The sequence below is a fragment of the Manis javanica genome, chromosome 8, assembly GCF_040802235.1.
Source record: "Manis javanica isolate MJ-LG chromosome 8, MJ_LKY, whole genome shotgun sequence".
Taxonomy (NCBI): domain Eukaryota; kingdom Metazoa; phylum Chordata; class Mammalia; order Pholidota; family Manidae; genus Manis; species Manis javanica.
The window spans coordinates 69,362,040-69,379,892 of NC_133163.1; the positions used below are offsets into that span (position 1 = coordinate 69,362,040).

Below are 17,853 nucleotides of genomic sequence, written 5' to 3' on the forward strand. Positions count from 1 at the left end.
TCCTCATTTATGTTGCAATAATCTGAAGACATAAGATCACTCATTTGCTAACGAACATAATTCTGACTTGGGCACTATTCTTATCTTACAATATTAACTCTTACAATTCATAAAAGAAGGATTTAATGTTTTTTTCAGAAAAGAGTTGTAAGCTCTTAAAAGTATAGTTATTCCTATCTTGGCCTCTTGGAATTTGATATATTAATCTGTTTGTAAGGAATAACCAGGGAAAGATGGCTTTTACAGTATTGTCATGTGAAAAATAGGATATGTAATTAGCTTGAGATGTAGTAAATGACTTTGTTTTTTCCATAAAGCCAACATTATACCAAATAACAATAACTCTTAGGAACATAGTTCTGAGTCATTCCATTTTATTTTAAGTTTTATAATATTTACTTGTAAATTAAATTTTACTTCTTAAATGAAATAGTTTTCTAAATGAGAAGAAAGCACCTCCTGTGGTTGTTTCTAATTTCATTTTTCTACTAACATAGCTTTTGGCACTAGAAACACAGAACAATTTTCAGAGAGTACTGTCAACCATGTAATTTCTTGGCAAATATATGACAATCACCTTCCATGTAATTATAGTGTCAGTCCATGGGATCTTACAACTTAGTCAAGGAGGGGATTCACCAGGTCATCTTGTCCATCATTCTACTTGTGGTTGTTTTCATGTTATTGCTCTGTTCACACCGCAGAGCATGACTTAGTTCTCAGCCAGGCTAAAGCCATAGAATTCAGTAAAGGCAACTAATTTTCTTTTGCTACTAGGTTATTTATTTGAGTTAAGATTAAGGTATATTTTTGAGCTTGCTTTTTTTACTTTTTAACACTTCAGGGTCTTATACTAATTGAGGAATGTCTTAAAGAATCAAATAGCAGTTTAAAATGACAGAATTAACAGAAACAGAAAATAAAGAACTAAAGACGAAGGCATTAAAAGAGGGTAATAATTTTAACTTCACAAAAGTGTTATATTTAACACTGAAAACTTCTACATTTAGAGCACTTTCTTGAACATTTTCCATTTCAAATATGTCTCAAAACTCATCACCCAATTTTTCAAAAGGAAATACATATTTCTACACATTCATAAGTTAGAATGAATTTTATATAGGAGAGTGGAGAAGTGGAAAAATATGTTGACATTTTTAGTTTAATGAAAAGTATTTTTGGCTTAGTTTTGGATAAACTAAATATTGAAATCCCTAGAAGGAAAATATTAAGTAATAATGAAGGTTCACAAGTTTAAATAGAATTTTATATAATTTCAGATGTTTTTACAAGTATAGGAATTACATTGATGTTAAAAATTTGTTAGTTCCTAGGAGTGGGGGCATAGTCTGTATGACCCCCTCACTCTTTATAGACATTTAGATTTACTTAAATGATTCAGGCATTATAGAGAGCATTTTACTTATGATGAAAGTAGTATAGAGACTTGATGGATTTACTGTATTTGGATATATTGGCAAAATTTCCATAATATAAAGAAAGATGAGGGAGAACAGGGAAGTTTAGACTAATATATGGATATTTTAAATGAGCATTTATTGAACTATCTGATTAATTATGAAAGTCTCCACTTAGTTTTGCCAGAATGCACAGAACCTAAGGGAAAAAGTCTTCAATTTTTAAAAATAAACATTTAGAATATATACTGCTCTATTTTATTTTAAAATGCTATATGTTTATCACACTAAATGATTAACTCTCAGCAACCCCTTTTCAGAGTCTAAAAATGTCAAAAACCAGGAAATTATTTAACTAAGATGTGTGTATATTAACCACATTCTAGTTAATTTATAAGTGAACATGGATTTATTAATTTCTTCACAGGATTTTTTTGAGCACCTATTTGAATCCAGTCACAGTACAAGTCTTGAGGAGGAGGCAGAGTACAAATATGAATAAGAAGCAAAGAACAAAGAGGTAAGGATAGTTGTATGCTGATGCCAGTTTGTACTGGCCTACAATAGCCAATTGTGAGCATCTCTGTTGAAAACCATGTGCATTGACACCCTGCTGGTATTTTGAAATTGGTAGTATTGAAATATGAGCATGGTGAAGGTGAGTAAATCTTACAGAAGAGGATTGTTTTTTCCTCTTGTTTTCCTTTTTTCTCAAAGATGGCAAGAGCCAGTTTTAAATGCTTCAAGCACACTGTTGGGCAAATAGTGCAGGCTCTGCAATAAGATATATTTATCAGGCTGCTCTCTCTCTCTCTTGGGGCTGCTACTTTCTTTTTCAGTTAGTAAAATCTCTTGCGTGGGCCCGTGTCTTCTGAGTGGTTCTGGGGTAAGGAGGGTTGCGGCAAGATACCCTTTCATTGATGCTGTGACTTCGGATAAGGTTCTCCCATTGACTTTGCTCTTCCTCTGGGAATCCAAGCTGCACTGGTAACCCTCATTGCCCGATCCTCCTCCACGGGCTCACTGCCCGTCTCCCCGGTTGCTCGTCTTCTTGCCCAACACCGGCCTTCGATTTGTTATTCCTCCAGGGCTATCAAGGCCTTCTCATGAAGAATAATGAAACCAGCTAGATGACATCTTGAATCATCTCAGGATGCCCGCCCTTCCCCAACTCTACAGCAATGGCCTTGCTGACCCCAGAATCTGCACCCACTTCCAGCAGGAAGTAGCTAGAGAATGAGATTCTATGTCCAGTTCCCCAGAGGCCCAGTTAAGAAAAGAAAAAGATGGGAATGAAGGCAAATTCTGGCATGCTAAGACCCCCCACCCTTAAGATCCAATCACCACCCACCAGATGGTCACCCACCCCTTAAGATCTAATCACCAACGCAGAACACACCCTATCCTTACTCCTTAAAAATGTGCTTCCTCACCCACGAGCTGCTGTTCCCTCTCTCTGGGGGAAGCCATTTTCTCTTTCAAATAATAAAATCTCTTGTGTGGGGGGAAAAAAAAGAAAAAAAAAAGATATACTTATCAGCCTTGTTTTATACTGTTTAAAATTAGACAATTTACTTAAGCTAACTGGCAGTGTTTCCTCATCTTTAAACTACAGTTCATATCACTAATACCGTTTTTTTTGTGAGGATTAAATGAGGTAATAACTGTGAAGTGCTTAGCATGGCTTGGTTATAGAAACCTGAATTTTTTTGGTACATATCTTGCCCTCACAGCATCCAAATGCATGTTATACTGTAATAGATTTTATAATAAGGTAGATTGAATTGATAAATATTATCAAAGTAGAATACTTATGTACAAAATATTAAGGTAGTGTAGAGAAGGAGATGCTCAATTCTTCCAAGGATGCTGAGAACACATAGAAGAGGAAAAGTTTAGATGGGATTGTAATAGATGTACCAGAGTTTACTAAGCAAAGAAAGTGGATGGTGTGAGGAGAATGTTATGCAATGGGAGCAGTGTGGGGGTGGCATAGATGAGGTATAGAAGGACATCTGATAAGATGGATAGTACCTTCAGAGGTAATGTGTATGGTTTGATTCTAAGTAAACTCTGAGCAACATGAATATTTTTTGAGAAGGCTGCTGACAGTAAATGTCATCACCTACATAATTTTTCTTGAAACATGATGTCTTTAAGTTTTTCTCTTCTCTGTAATTCATAGAATTGAGAAAGTGAAGGATTTCTTACTGGACACTGACCACCAGGCTCATATACAATTATAAACTGAAGCACTAAACAAATTAGTTCTTCAAAGTGATTTATAAACATTAACTAATCCACTAATTTAAGTATCAGGCTAAGTAAGCATTCACATTTACTTTTATAATTGGGAAATTTGAGAAACAGAGTAACACATAATCATTAAATTCAAAATGCTAATACCTTTCAAACTTGTATTGAGCAAACAAAGCCTATTCCTAAACTGAGTATTTTATTAAATCGAGCTGAAGGGATGATATTATTTAGTATTACATTTATTGCATTTTAATCTATATTTGTTTTTCATTTCTAATATTTAAAAATTTTTTGGTTACAGTGTTATATTATCCAGGTCATAATAAAATTGCAATGCATAATATCATCATTAGAGATTGTTTAGAATCCCCTAGTACATTCTATTGGGCCATTGTAACCTCTTCTTCCATATTATTAATAAAATAAATGGAATTTTTTTATCCTGTTCATTAATAGAGAGTAAAAAATAAATACATACTAGCAAACAATCAACCACACAGTTTTAGTGCCTGAAGTCTTGCTAAGGAATTATTGGGATGATCTTCTTCCTTGGGACTATTCTCTTCTCAAAAAAGTAGTACTTTGTAATGAGAAATTTATTCTTTAGTACTAAAATATTCCAAGTATTTAAAGTACTAGAGTAGTATATGCAGCACAACAAAGTATTTAAAGACTATAGGCCATAGATATAAAGAAATTTGATTATAATGTAGCCTTTTGCATTTATTACTACTGCTGTGGTTTAAAATGTATGTGGGTGGTGGTTTTCAAGCTACATTTGGTAGTAGGAAAGACTTGGTGGTTTATTTTTACTGTGGAGCTCAATACCTAAGTATCTGGTTGTGGTTGGTATGCTAAACCCTTGCTTACTTTGAACATGATTAGGCTCTTCTGTCCCTTTTATACTGGCTAATATCAGTAGTAAGATCTGTACCCAACTGGTCTGTTGAGAAGGATGAACTATCTTTTCAGGACACTAGGCCAGCAGGGCCTGTCCCAAACCTCTACAATGCATAACTTCAATACACAGTACAAACTGCAACCTCTCTTCTGGTTGGCTTCTACTTCCTCTGTCTTCTATGCTGCAGAGAGCTCTGCTCAGAGGGGTGAGAAATTGAAACCCTTAACTCCTTTCTCCATTTTGGGGAGTCTCCTTTTTTTTTTCCTGCAGGGTGTTTTTAAAGTCATATCTCTCAATGAGATAAAACTTATGAGATAAAACTTATGTGAGGGAAAAGAATATGATCCATCATAAATTCAGGAGATTTGGATAACATATGATGTGTGAATTAAGACTCTATAAGCAAGTGGATTTGCATTGATGGAAACAAGGCAACCAATAGGGAATTAGAGATTTATAGACAAAAAAAAACTTAAAAATAACTTTAATTTCAAATACCAGAATTCACACTGCAAAAACTTTTTACAGTAAAATCAAGGATATTCCAAAATTGAACTAAGACAATACAAGGAATTTGTCAAAATCAAACACATTGAGAGTTACAAAGAAAGTACTTTCAGCTCTGACTCTTAGGACCTGTTATCACTGTGAGAGGCTGTAAAAAAGGTTTGGGAGAAAGGTATTAAAGGAGTAGAGGTTGATAAGGTAGAAGTTCTACAGCTGTTATAAAAGTAAATCTTCCTAAACCAGAGACAACTGTAAAAGGGAAAGATTTACTGCTGGCTCTCTGTCTCTGCTGCTGTAATGGGCACCATTAGCCATAGATTGTGAAAGCAGCCACTCGGGAATATGGGAGACATTACTTTTTAGATTGATTCTGGAATCCTCAGAGCTGTTTGTTGTACACTTTGAGAAAAGTTTCATGGAAAGAGCAGACAGTATTAGATTTAGCTTTATGACTTCATCATTGAGGCTGTATAGTGTGGTGAGCTTTGGTTTCAGATATATGTACATTTGAATGCCAGTTCTACTAATTTTGTGTCTTCTTAGGGACACTGCATTACTTTAAAATTTTCATTTTCATGATTGGGAAAATGATACTGATGGTGATTATAATAGCAAATATTTATGTTATTGTGATAATTATTATATGTTAATATAATTTCATAAAACTCTTAGAAAAGTGCTTGGCATGTATTTCACACTAAATGTTAGCTTAAAATACAAGAAGTCAGATCAAGGATTCTCAGTACTGGCCTTTCTAACTGTTCTGTTATTGTCATGTTGTAAAGAAACTGATTTCATTTTATATACATTTGAAAAAATATTAGTCTGTGAGACAACAAACATAAAGGAAAAAGGACAATAACAAAAATATTCTGTAGCTCTTAATGGTATTTAAAAATTATCCCAAAGCCCTCAATGCAGTGAGCCTTCAACAGATGTTATTCACTGATTAAGCACACGAAGTTAGAGACTTAAATAGAAATAAAAATTTAGTTTTGATCAAGGAGGGATTCAAAGAAGAGAAACTAAAGGAGAGCAAGTTGGAAACAAACAAACAAAAAAACCAAAAAGGTTTATTCATACAACTAGACTAAGGTCTACAGAAGCATGAGTCAGTCTCTGAATGAAAGAAGCAGGAAGTGACATAGAAGATTCTGGGGCCATGCCTTTTACATGTGTTAATCTCATTTAAGTTGCACAATCCTATGAGGGAAAGGTTACTTCTTAATTTTACTAACAAGAAAAACCCAGGTATGTTCATGTGCTGAAGTCCTCTGGAAGCAGAAGAGACAGATTGACCTGGCTTTCTGACATCCTTCTTCGGCTTTACGGGAATAAATGAGGTCAAGGTCAGACAGAGTTCCCAGCCTTGGTTGGAATTGAAGTTATGGAGGAAGCCCTTATATAAATGATCGCTTTCGGTTATTGGAAAAGCCCAAAGGAATATGTTGAGCCCTTTGTCTATAGGACTCAGGTGTGAGTTCAAGGAGCTGGCCAGCCAGTTAGAATGCAAGAAGATATGGTATAGTACAATATCATTTTTAAGACTCCTTCAGGCTCTTAAAAGTGTCAAGCAGTGTGTATTCTGTGTGTGTGTGAGTGAGAGAGAGAGAGAGAGAGAGAGAAAATAGGAGATGAGGGAGCATTCCCTTTTATATGCATCACCCTTAGTCTCTCATTACTGCCCACGTACTTTATAGAGTAATACACAATATGTTCTTCACCTTGATTTTCTTACTTTGGTGTTTTTCTTCCAGTTACTTCTTCCAGGGTGGATCAGCAGATCTGTGCTGCAGTGGTTTGCTAGGTTACAGGGGTGTCAGGTGTCTAGGTAGAGGAAATGGATTTCATCCTACCAAGGAACACCTTCTTTGTAATATCTTTTTTTGGATTAGGTATTAGGGTAATGCTGACCTAAGAATGAGAGAAGAAAATTCCTTTTGATTCTTTTTTCTGGAAGAGATTGTAGAGAACTGATATGATTTCTTCTATGAATATAGAATTCAATTTTATGAATCAAGTACCAGTTTTTGTTTTGTTTTTTTCATTAATTGTTCTCTGTTGATATCCTCCTTTAAATTTAATTTATTTCTGTTCTAATTTTTATTATTTCTTTCCTTCTCCTTGCTTAAATTGCTCTCTTATCCCTAGTTTCCTAAGGTGGAAGCCTTTGTTATTGATTTGAGATCTTTTACTTTTCTAGTATATACATTCACTGCTATCAAGTCCTTTTAAATACTTTTTGCTACATCCCACAAATTTTCATAACTTATATTTCATTTTCATTTACTTAACAATATTTTAAAAATTATCTTGAAGTTTCTTTGACCCTGTGTTATTCAAAAGCATACTGTTCATTTCCCAAATATTTTGGGATTTTCTAGTTATCTCTCAGTTACTGATTTATAGCTTAGTTCTACTGTGGTTTAATATGCATGATTTATATTCATTTACATTTATTAAAGTATGTTTTACAGCCATGAAAATGGTGTATTGGCCTATCTTGTTGAATCCAAGTGAGCTTGAGAAGAATGTACATTCTGCTATTTTCAGTTATAGTATTCTAAAAACATCGACTAGATTCAGTTGATTAATGGTGCTGTTTAGTTTACTACTATGTAATTATTGATTTTCTGCCTGTTGGATCTGTTAATTACTGAAAGAGTAATTGAAGTCTTTTGGTGACTTTGGAAGTCTCCAACTCTAATAATGAATTAGTCTATTTCTCCTTGCATTTCTACCAGTGTTGCCTTATGCACTTTGATGTTCTCTTCTTTGGTGCATATATGTTAAAGATTATAATTACTTTTTGGAGAACTGACCCCTTTATCATCCTGTAATGCCACTTTTTATCCTAATAATTTTCCTTGTTCTGAAGTCTGCCTAAAATTAATATAGCTACTTCAGCTTTCTTTTGATTTATGTTAGCATGGTGTATTGTTCTCCTTCTCTTTATTTTTAATGCATCTGTGCCTTTATATTTACAGTGTGTTTTTTGTAAGCAATGTATACTTGAGTCTTGTTTATTTTAATCCAGTCTGAATGTCTCTCTTTCAACTGGTATATTTAAACCATTCACATTTAGTGATTACTAATATAGTTGGATTAATATCTACTATGTTTCTGTTTTATATTTGTTGCACTTTTTATTTTAATCTCCTACTCTACTTCTGCCTCTCATTTTAATTGAGCACTTTATGATTTCATTTTCTCTTCTCTGTCAGAATATCCATTATATAGCTGACCTTGAACAATGTGGGGGTTAGGGGCACTGACTCCTGCACAGTTGAAAATCTGCATGTAACTTTTGACTCCCCCCAAACTTAACTACAATAGGCTACTGTATATAAAATGGGTCAATTAACTTCAGATGCAACAAAGAGTAGAAAAATAAAAAAGAAATGGGAGGGTTGTAGAGCCCAACAGAGAAAAGAGAGCAATCAGCAGGTGAATTAGCTGCTCTTCTGATCCCTGCCAGATTGACATCTGCCTGCAGGTGGATCAAGGCCCAGCTGGGAGGGGAGCACTTTGAAAGGGCAAAAGTTTTCCACTTCCTTCCTCTGAGTTTCCTCATCCAGACGTTTACTCCACAGCTCCTCTCAGAATCCAGCTTTTCTCTCTCACCAGGATATTGGCCAGTTAGCTTGGTTAGAGTGTGGTGCTAATAATGCCAAGATTTCTGGTTTGATTCCTTGTACTGGCTGGGTCACTAGGTAAGTTTTTCCTATATGCTGCTTTATATCCAGTTACAGCTACTGTTTATTTATTTAAAAAGTGTGCATATAAATGGACCCACAGAGTTCATACCTATGTTGTTCAACTGTACTATTTAGAATGCACTGTAATTTTTTGTTGAAAAGCAGGATATGATATATGAAGTGATAGTAGCTGAGGTAAGTAAGTAGGCCTTTACTGTGAGATATTATGTCAGTCTAACTGGGAACTAGGCTATTTAATGTTTAGCTATAGGTGCTAGTATAGTCGGATTTCCTTAATGTCCTTTTTTCTTCCTCTGTTGTCTTTAGATTTCTCTAAGAACCTCTTCCGAAATAGGTTCTTTTTTTGCAACTTTTAAAGTTGTAATCCACTGTTGTTATATTGAAGATTTATTGGTGTGTTAGAAAGATTTTGTTGTATATATAATGTTTTGACTAAATCTCAGTCCTTTAGTGTGTCTGAGTCCCTGGGCTGTGACTTTCAAAAGTGTTTCTTAGCCTTTTTTTCTCCTCCTAGGTGAGACAAGGGGGCTACATTTTGCTTTTTTTTCCAGGAAGATGAGGCTCTTATAAAGTCTTTTCCCTGGTAGAGTAGGTCTTTGTTATGGAGGACATGCTGGGTGCAAATGGTTATTTTTTTTCCTTTTTTTTTTTTTTTTTTGTTATAAACAGATGAGTTTCTCTTAGCTCTTTACTGTGATATTCTGGTGGGATTTCTGGAGGTAAAACCCATTAAAGTATGAGGGTCCTCCTATGACCAGGCCATGGGAATTTCTTACTCTCAAGCTAATCTACACTTCCAAAGATTTGTCAAAAATACCATTTAAGTGTTCCTACAAGTTTATGGCTCTAATAGCTTCTGCTGCAGTTCATGATTGTCTTGGCTTTGATTCTCTGTATTCACCTGTTTTTCCAGACTTCAAAGTGGTAGTTTGCCCTGTAACCTTGATTTTCTTATGGGAGAAAAGTTGATTTTCAGTTCAGTTTTTTCATTTTGGAAGGATTGGAGTGATGACTTTCAAACTCTGCTTATTGGAGCCAAAATTGGATGAGCTCAGATCTTTATCTTTGAGGTCATTTCTTCTGAGGTCTTTATTTTTTGTTCATTCTATCAAAATCAGTGATATCTGCAATCAGATATAGATCAACTCAGCAGTCAGGTAGAAATAGTACATTGTAATTCCTTTATTATTTAAACTGTACTTCAGACTTACAAGGATTTTACTAGATTATCTATTAATGTCTTTCTTTTCTATTTCAGGATTCAGTCCAAAATACCATGCTGCATTTAGTTGTCATGTCTTCTTAGTCTTCTGTGGTCTATAACAGTTTTTTATTAAGTTTTTTACATAAAGGAGCATGCTGTTGCTTGTTCAGGTTATTTAAAAGTGGTTGATTTCTTTGAATAATATATGCACAGTTAATATATGCACATGATAAATTATTTAAAAACAAATATGTATATAATGAAAACAATCTTCTCATTCCTTTTTTTAATCCACAAATCTAATTTTGGAAGTAATTTTGTTACCAGTTTATTATGCAGTTTTTTAAAGATATTTTCTGGATATAAAACATGCATATTCCTTTTATTCCTCTTCAGAAATTGATAGCCAACTCTAAATACAGCTTTACTCTTTTATTTTGTGTATTTGATTCCACTCTGTGGCTTTATCCAGCAAATTAGGAATTACTGAGATTTCACAACTGTTCAAGAATAGTAAAATCCCTCTCATTTATTTTTGGCCACAATGAACCATGAGGTTAGCAGACATTCAATCATTATTGTGTCTTACCTGGGAATGAGGTAGGGAGAAGAGGCAAGATGTTATCAGTACCTCCTACTTTATCACTGCACTCTCAACAAATAGTTCTAGAGCTTGAATGTTAAAACTGCTTAATTCATTCAGCCCACAGTGGTGCACTAGTGTTATTGCCATTGGAGTAACATTTAGTTCTTCCCATGGGTTCAACACTGTCTGGGACTTAATTAATGTACCCTGGAGAGGCACAGACCATGGTAACTTGAGCTTAACATGTTAACTACATGGTGCTGTGACTAGATGTCCTAAAATGCCCCTATGATTTCTTGAGCCTCTGTACCTAGGCTAGCATTAGCTTAGAGAAGGTGCAAACAAGAAGTTCCTCTGAAATTCTTAAGTCCTGTGGTCTTCTTGGGGAGTTTCACTACTGTTTGGCTTTGGTTTGTGAAACCATAATTATCACCACTGATTTTACTTTATTTGAGCATAGATATAAATCAAGCCCCCACCTGATTTTTGTTTGCAATCCTTTAGCCATAGTTTCTTCATTCCCATATTCTTTATATTGGTTCTTTTTTGTTTGATTAGATTTCAGCAAATATTTTCTTGGCTGTTGTTACTTGTTTATTTTTGTTTTAGGAAAGGCCATATTCCTGAAGTTCTTATGTGTTTGAGGTTTTTCTCTTGGTTTTATAATTATAACACTTGACTGTGTATTACCTTTTTGAATTATAGTCTCATCCTCAGAATGTATAGACATTGATTCCTGTCCTCTAGCCTTAAATACTGCTCTGGAAAAATTCTAAAACAATATGATTTCTCTTTCTTTCCAGTCCTTGTAAGTGATCTCGTGTTTTTATTTTTAAATTTCTTATTAAAGTATTACTGCTATACACTCTTATGAAGGTTTCACATGAAAAAACAATGTGGTTACTACATTCACCCATATCATCAAGTCCTCACCCATACCCCAATGCAGTTACTGTCCATCAGTGCAGTGAGATGCCACAAATCCACTATTTGCCTTCTCTGTGCTACACAGTTCTCCCTGTGATCCCCCACACCATGTGTACTAAACATAATACCCTTCAATCTCCTTCTCCCTCCCTCCCCACCTGCCCTCCCACGCACCTCCCCTTTGGTAACCACTAGTCCCTTCTTGGAGTCTCTGAGTCTGCTGCTGTTTTGTTCCTTCAGTTTTGCTTCGTTGTTATACTCCACAAATGAGGGAAATCATTTGGTACTTGTCTTTCTCTGCCTGGCTTATTTGACTGAGCACAATGTCCTCCAGCTACATCCATGTTGTTGCAAATGGTAGGATTTGTTTCTTTCTTATGGTTGAATAGTATTCCATTGTGAATATATACCACATCTTCTTTATCCATTCATCTACTGATGGACACTTAGGTTGTTTCCATATCTTGACTATTGTAAAAAGTGCTGCAATAAACATAGGGGTGCATATGTCTTTTGAATCTGAGAAGTTGTATTCTTTGCGTAAATTCCAAGGAGTGGGATTCCCGGATCAAATGGTATTTCTATTGTAAGTTTTTTGAGGAATCTCCATATTGCTTTCCACAATGGTTGAACTAGCTTACATTTCCACCAGCAGTGTAGGAGGGTTCTCCTTCTCTACAACTTCGCCAACATTTGTTGTTGTTCGTCTTTTGGATGGTGGCAATCCTTACTGGTGTGAGGTAATATCTCATTGTGGTTTTAATTTGCATTTCTCTGATGACTTGCAATGTGGAGCATCTTTTCATGTGTCTGTTGGCCATCTGAATTTCTTCTTTGGAGAACTGTCTGTTCATATCCTCTGCCCATTTTTTAATTGGGTTATTTGCTTTTTGTGTGTTGAGGTGTGTAAGTTCTTCATATATTTTGGATGTTAACCCCTTGTCAGATATATCATTTACAAATATATTCTCCCATACTGTAGGATGTCTTTTTGTTCTGTTGATGGTATCCTTTGCTGTACAGAAAATTTTTAGTTTAATGTAGTCCCATGAGTTCATTTTTGCTTTTGTTTCCCTTGCTCGAGGAGATGCATTCAGGAAGAAGTTGCTCATGCTTATTTTCAGGAGATTTTTGCCTATGTTGTCTTTTAAAAGTTTTATGGTTTCATGACTTACATTCAGGTCTTTGATCCATTTTGAGTTTACTTTTGTGTATGGGGTTAAACAATAATCCAGTTTCATTCTCTTACATGTAGCTGTCCAGTTTTGCCAACACCAGCTGTTGAAGAGGCTGTCATTTCCCCATTGTATGTCCATGGCTCTTTATCATATATTAATTAACCATATATGCTTGGGTTTATATCAGGGCTCTCTGGTCTGTGCCATTGGTCTATGGGTCTGTTCTGGTGCCAGTACCAAATTGTCTTGATTACTGTGGCTTTATAATAGAGCTTGAAGTTGGGGAGCATAATCCCCCCCCCTTTTATTCTTTGTCAGGATTGCTTTGGCTATTCGGGGTCTTTTGTGTTTTCATATGAATTTCTCTAGTTCATTGAAGAATGCTGTTGTTATTTTGATAGGAATTGCATTGAATCTGTAGATTGCTTTAGGCAGCATGGCCATTTTGACAACATTAATTCTTCCTATCCATGAGCATGGGATGTGTTTCCATTTATTGGTATCATCTTTAATTTCTCTTATGAGTATCTTGAAGTTTTCAGAGTATACGTCTTTAACTTCATTGGTTAGGTTTATTCCTAGGTATTTTATTCTTTTTGATGCAACTGTGAATGGAATTGTTTTCCTGATTTCTCTTTCTGGTAGTTCATTGTTAATGCATAGGAATGCCACAGATTTCTGCATATTAACATTGTATCCTGTAACTTTGCTGAATTCGGATATTAGATCTAGTAGTTTTGGAGTGGATTCTTTAGGGTTTTTTATGTACAATATCATGTCATCTGCAAATGTGGACAGTTTGACTTCTTCGTTACCAATCTAGATGCCTTTTATTTCTTTGTGTTGTCTGAATGGCATGGCTAGGACCTCCAGAACTATGTTGATTAAAAGTGGGGAGAGTGGACATCCTTGTCTTGCTCCCAATCTTAAAGGAAAAGCTTTCAGCGTCTCGCTGTTAAGTATAATATTGGCTGTGGGTTTGTCATACATGGCATTGATTCTGTTGAGGTTCTTGCCCACTATACTCATTTTGTTGAGAGTTTTTATCATGAATGGATGTTGAATTTTGTCGAATGCTTTTTCAGCGTCTATGGAGACAATCATGTAGTTTTTGTCCTTTTTGTTGATGTGGTGGATGATGTTGATGGATTTTCGAATGTTGTTCCATCCTTGCATCCCTGGCATAAATCCAACTTGATCATGATGGCTGATCTTTTTGATGTATTTTTGAATTTGGTTTGGTAAAATTTTGTTGAGTATTTTTGCATCTATGTTCATGAGGGATATTGATCTGTGATTTTCTTTTTTTGTGTTGTCTTTGTTGGATTTTGCTATTAGAGTGATGCTGGCCTCATAGAAAGAGTTTGGAAGTATTCCCTCTTCTACTCTTTGGAAAACTTAAAGGAGGATAGGTATTAGGTCTTCACTAAATGGTTGATAAAATTCAGTGGTGAAGCCATCTGGTCCAGGAGTTTTGTTCTTAAGTAGGTTTTTGATTACAAGTTTTTAATTTCATTGCTGGTAATTGGGCTGTGCATATTTTCTGTTCCTATCTGGGTTAGCCTTGGAAGGTTGTATTTTTCTAGAAAGTCATCCATTTCTTCTAGGTTATCCAGTTTGTTAGCATATAATGTTTTATAGTATTCTCTAATAATTCTTTGTATTTCTGTGGTGTCCATAGTGATTTTTCCTTTTTCATTTCTGATTCTGTTTATGTGTGTAGACTCTCTTTTTTTCTTGATAAGTCTGGCTAAGGGTTTATCTATTTTGTTTATTTTCTTGAAGAACCAGCTCTTGCTTTCATTTATTTTTTTATTGTTTTATTCTTCTCAATTTTATTTATTTCTGCTCTAACCTTTATTATGTCCTTCTTTCTACTGACTTTGGGCCTCCTTTGTTCTTCTTTTTCTAGTTTCATTAATTGTTAGTTTAGACTGCTCATATGGGCTTGTTCTTATTTCCCGAGGTAGGCCTGTTTTGCAATATACTTTCCTGTCAGCACAGCTTTGGCTGCGTTCCACAGATTTTGTGGTGTTGAATTATTGTTGTTATTTGTCTCCATATATTGCTTGATCTCTGTTTTTATTTTATCATTGGAACATTGGTTATTTAGGAGCATGTTGTGAAATGTCCATGTATTTGTGGGATTTTTCATTTTCTTATGTGTAATTTATTTCTAGTTTCATACCTTCGTGATCTGAGAAACTGGTTGGTACAATTTCAATCTTTTTGAATTTACTGATGCTCTTTTTATGGCCTAGTATCTGATCTATTCTTGAAAATGTTCCATGTGCACTTTAGAAGAATGTGTATTCTGCTGTTTTTGGGTGTAGAGTTCTGTAGATGTCTATTGAGTCCATGTGTTCTCATGTGTTGTTCTGTGCCTCTGTCTCCTTACTTATTTTCTGTCTGGTTGATCTGTCCTTTGGAGTGAGTGGAGTGTTGAAGTCTCCTAAAATGAATGCATTGCATTCTATTCCCCTTTAATTCTGTTAGTATTTGTTTCACATATGTAAGTGCTCCTGTGTTGGGCGCATGGATATGTATAATGGTTATATCTTCTTGTTTGATTGACCCCTTTATCATTATATAATGTCCTTCTTTATCTCTTGTGACTTTCTTTGTTTTGAGGTCTATTTTGTCTGATATAAGTACTGCAGCTCCTGCCTTTTTCTCCCTATTAGTTGCATGAAATATCTTTTTCCATCCCTTCACTTTTAGTCTGTGTATATTTTGGGTTTCAAGTGGGTCTTTTATAGGCAGCATATAGATGGGTCTTGCTTTTTTATCCATTCAGTGACTGTATGTCTTTTGATTGGTGCATTCAGTCCATTTACATTTAGGGTGATTATCGATAGGTGTATATTTATTGCCATTGCAGGCTTTAGATTCATGGGTCCTAAAGGTTCAAGATTAACTTTCTTATTATCTTAGAGTCTGAGTTAACTCACTTAATATGCTATTACAAACACAATCTAAAGGTCCTTTTTCTTCCTCCTCCATTCTTTATATATTAGATATCATATTCTGTACTCTTTGTCTATCCCTTGATTGACTTTGGGGATAGTTAATTTAATTTTGCATTTGCTTAGTATTAGCTGTTTCACTTTCTTTATGGTCGTTTTATTACCTCTGGTGACAGCTATTAAACCTTAGGAACACTTCCATCTATAGCAGTCCCTCCAAAATAGACTGTGGGAGGTGAATTCTCTCAGCTTTTGCTTATCTGGAAATTGTTTAATCCCTCCTTCAAATTTAAATGATAATTTTGCCAGACAAAGTAATGTAATCTTGGTTCCAGGTACTTCTGTTTCATGGCATTAAATACATCATGTCACTCCCTTCTGGCCTGTAAGGTTTCTGCTGAGAAGTCTGATGTTAGCCTGATGGGCTTTCCTTTGTATGTGATCTTATTTCTCTCTCTGGATGCTCTTACTAGTTTGTCCTTATCCTTGATCTTTGCCATTTTAATTACTATGTCTTGGTGTTGTCTTCCATGGGTCCCTTGTCCTGGGAGATCTGTGGATCTCCATGGCCTGAGAGACTATCTCCTTCCCCAGATTGGGGAAGTTTTCAGCAACTACCTCCTCAAAGACACTTTCTATCCCTTTTTCTCTCTCTTCTTCTGGTACCCCTATAATGTGAATATTGTTCCGTTTGGATTGGTCACACAGTTCTCTCAGCATTCTTTCATTCTTAGAGATCCTTTTTTCTCTCTGTGCCTCAGCTTCTTTGTATTCCTCTTCTCTAATTTTTATTTCATTTATCGTCTTCTCCACCATATCTAATCTGCTTTTAATACCCTCCATTGTGCTCTTCAACAATTGGATCTCCTCCTGGAACTCATTCCTGAGTTCTTGAATATCTTTCTGTACCTCCATGAGTATGTTAATGATTTTTATTTTGAACTCTTTTTCAGGATGATTCATGAGGTTGATGTCATCTTTCTCAGGAGTGGTATTAATAATTTTACTCTGAACCAGGTTCCTTTGGTGTTTCATAGTTGTATATGGTGCCCTCTAGTGCCCAGAACTCTACTCTCTGGAGCTGCTGAGCTCCTGAAGCAAAGTCGGGGTTCATAGGGGAGTGGTATTGGTGCCTGGGGGGTGGAAAGAGGTGTTTCCTGCTTCCCGGATACTATGCATGTCTCCACTGCCTGAACAAGTGGGCCAAGCACACAGGTATAAGCCCATATGCTTTGCATTTGTAGTTGCTGTAGACAGATCTTCCCTTTGGCTGGTCTAACACTAGGGTAGGGTTTGCTGGTTTGTGAGCCAGGTGGGGCTGGCTGGGAGAAAGGTTCAGTAGGCTGCATGTCATGGTGGGGCTCCTTGGAGCTGTGTAGCCAGCCAGGGAGCTGGAGCATCGGGGAATCATAAAAGCTGGGCAGAGTGCACCCAGACAATTTTGTCTACCTGTCCTTTCTCCTGAGCAGTAAGCTCTGTGCAATCCTTGCCCCTTTAGCAGCCCTCTTGCTAAGGGTTTCCTTGTTAGGAAGTCTCTCAGACTGCCCGCCTTTCTTTGTCCAAGAGCACTGGATATGGATCCCTGCTTTTCACAAGTGGCTGGAATCTCAGTCTTTCCAGCAATTCTGCCTGTCTTAGCTTTCCAATCCCCTTATCATGAGTATCATGATAGCACCATGAAATGTAGGTTTGTGCTCCCAGAGCAGATCTCCGGAGTTAGGTGTTCAGCAGTCCCAGGCCTTCTACTCCCTCCCCCAGTCTGTTTCTCTTCTTCCCGCTGTTGAGCTGGGGTGGGGGAAGGGCTTTGGTACCGCCAGGCCACAGCTTTGGTACCTTACCCTGTTCCATGAGGTCTGTTCTTTTCTCCGGGTGTATGCAGTCTGGTGCTGTCCTCTTTTTTGTTGGTCTTTCAGGATTAGTTGTATTAATTGTATTTTTGTATTATATGCGGTTTTAGGAGGAAGCCTCTGTCTCACCTCTCACACCGCCATCTTTAATCTGCCTTCAGTGATCTCATGGTTTTAGTTGGATTCTTATATATTTCTGGAACTTCACTGGGCAGGAGCTCGTTATTGATCATTTTGTGCTTATTTTTCCAACAGCTTGGTGATTCCTTTTAATTGACAGATTTGTCTTTGTTTCAGGAATGTTTTCTTATCTTTTATTTCAGAATACTTTTCTCTTCCAT

The 17,853-nt window shown here is 36.0% G+C and overlaps 1 long non-coding RNA gene across 1 annotated transcript in view; it reads left to right on the forward strand.

The window, feature by feature from the left end:
• The first annotated feature begins 1,853 nt into the window (after nucleotides 1-1,853).
• Nucleotides 1,854-17,853, forward strand: part of LOC140843274 (uncharacterized) — a 175,934-nt gene continuing 159,934 nt past the window's right edge. Inside the window, exon 1 of the long non-coding RNA XR_012120889.1 lies at nucleotides 1,854-1,938. This is a non-coding gene — a long non-coding RNA (uncharacterized lncRNA). The remainder of the gene's footprint in view (nucleotides 1,939-17,853) is intronic.